This window comes from Palaemon carinicauda, chromosome 7, assembly GCF_036898095.1.
Source record: "Palaemon carinicauda isolate YSFRI2023 chromosome 7, ASM3689809v2, whole genome shotgun sequence".
NCBI classification, from domain to species: Eukaryota; Metazoa; Arthropoda; class Malacostraca; order Decapoda; family Palaemonidae; genus Palaemon; species Palaemon carinicauda.
Genome location: NC_090731.1, coordinates 4,787,449 through 4,789,948, shown reverse-complemented (window position 1 = coordinate 4,789,948; position 2,500 = coordinate 4,787,449). Strand labels below are relative to the sequence as shown.

The 2,500-nt window shown below is 27.8% G+C and overlaps 1 protein-coding gene across 1 annotated transcript in view; it reads left to right on the top strand.

The window, feature by feature from the left end:
* The window catches only part of LOC137643766 (uncharacterized), a 472,299-nt gene that overhangs the window by 160,563 nt on the left and 309,236 nt on the right, over positions 1-2,500 (top strand). The gene's annotated exons all lie outside the window — the stretch shown is intronic.

Genomic DNA, 2,500 nt, shown 5'->3' with positions numbered 1-2,500 from the left:
AAAGTTGCACCAAATGTTTTATGTTGTACAAGTTGACATAAGTGTTTATAAAGTTTTTATATGACATATCTGTTTTGATGTTGTTACTGTTTTTAAAATATTTTATTGTTCATTTTTTCTCATATCGTTTATTTATTTCCTTATTTCCTTTCCTCACTGGGTTATTTTTCCCTGTTGGAGCCCTTGGGGTTATAGCATCTTGCTTTTCTAACTAGGGTTGTAGCTTAGCTAATGATAATAATAATAATAATAATAATAATAATAATAATAATAATAATAATAAGAGGAATAGCAATAATAATAATAATAATAATAATAATAATAATTAGTTTGTTATCCAACATTGCTATAAAACGAGGACAATATTGGTGTTTATTTTCATACATATATTTTCACTTGTACTTATTGTTCTATATCCAATATGTCGTGACACTGATGTCTCGTGAATATTGGATCATAAATTTGGGGTCTCGGGCAAACTATTTGAAGCGACCTTCCGTTTGCCAAGATCATTCATTCCGATAAACAATTTTATTCTGTTACTTTCAGTTGTTTTTTCTTGCTTCTGTATACAGAGTTAAAGATGACGAACTCTTTAGGTAGTACTAGATGTGTTATTCTTCAGCGATACACAAAATTAATTTTTTTGCATTAGTATAAAGATTCTGAGCATTTTGTTATTATAATTATTATTATTATTATTATTATTATTATTATTATTATTATTATTATTATTGCATACACAAAATGAGATTTTTTGGACTAATATAAACATACAGAGCCTATTATTATTATTATTATTATTATTATTATTATTATTATTATTATTATTATTATTATTGCATACACAAAATGAGGTTTTGTGGATTAATATAAACATACATATGCTTTTATTATCATTATTATTATTATTATTATTATTATTATTATTATTATTATTATTATTATTATTATTATTATTGCATTCACAAAATGAGGTTTTGTGGACTAATATAAACATACATATGCTTTTATTATTATTATTATTATTATTATTATTATTATTATTATGATTATTATTATTACTAGCTAAGCTACAGCCATAGTTGGAAAATCAGGACGTTATAAGCCCAAGGGCTCCAACAAGGAGAAATATATAGAATGGCATGAAAACCTCCTGGCTATTACAGTGGTAACTTGTTCGCCTAGCATTCGCATGGCAGCAGATCGATCCCACCTCTGGGGTCGGGAATTTAAATTGTTTACTGGGGAGGTCACTGCTGCGGTTGGGCATCGCAGTGGGGTGGTTGGGTTTGCCCGGGTGACGTTCTGGTGAGCGTCTAGTCTGATGAAACTGGAACCGTAACCAGACACATTTAACCTTTTTAAAGACCTTAGTTTTGTGATACAAGCGTAAAGGGTCAAATACAATGAAATGATTATTTAAAGTAAGCTGAGTTCAAAGTTGGAGCAAATGTTTTTATGTTGACCTGGCTGACATGAGTCTTTTTATAGTTTATATATGACATATCTGTTTTTGACGTTGTTAATAGTTTATATAGGACATATTTATTTAACGTTTTTACTGTTTTTAGAATGATTTATTGTTAATTTATTCTCATCATTTGTTTATTTCCTTATTTCCTTTCCTCACTGGGCTATTTTTCCTTATTGGAGCCCTTGGGCTTATAGCATCTTGCTTTTTCCAAGTAGGGATGTAGTTTGGCTAGTATTAATAATAATAATAATAATAATAATAATAATAATAATAATAATAATAATAATAATAATAATAATAATAATAATAATAATACGAAAACAGCTTTGCAGTCAAGCGACTATTTGAAGAATGGAGTGTAAATCCCGTGGAGATTATTTGTCCCCGAATTCACACTATCGTAGATTCTCCTCTAACATTTAATCCTTTCTTTTCTAAATGGAATTAAATCATAACATTTAAATAATTCTTTTCCTAATAAATAGGCGGAAATTGACTCATTTGGAACAGGATATTTTAGTTGGCTGTCAATCAATTTAGAACTTTTAACACGTTGCAAATTAAATTTTAAGGTATAATAAAAAATCGTAGCTGGCTCTTTCATTTGAAATTCATTGAAAAATATACTTTTTTTTTTCCAAATATATGCAACTACAGGTCCAAAAAAAGATATATTATTATTATTATTATTATTATTATTATTATTATTATTATTATTATTATTATTACTTACCAGGTTACAACCCTTTTTGGAAATGCAGGATGCTATAAGCCCAAGGACTCCAACAGGGATAATAGCCCAGTGAGGAAAGGAAATAGGAGAAGTAATTGACAATTAAAATAAGATATTTAAAGAACAGCAACAACACTAAAATAAATATTCGCTATATAAACTATAAAAACTGTAACAAAATAAAAGGAAGAGAAATAATATTGGATATTGAAATAATGAATTACAATGCATACTTCAACCATACACCTAAGAGAGAGAGAGAGAGAGAGAGAGAGAGAGAGAGAGAGAGA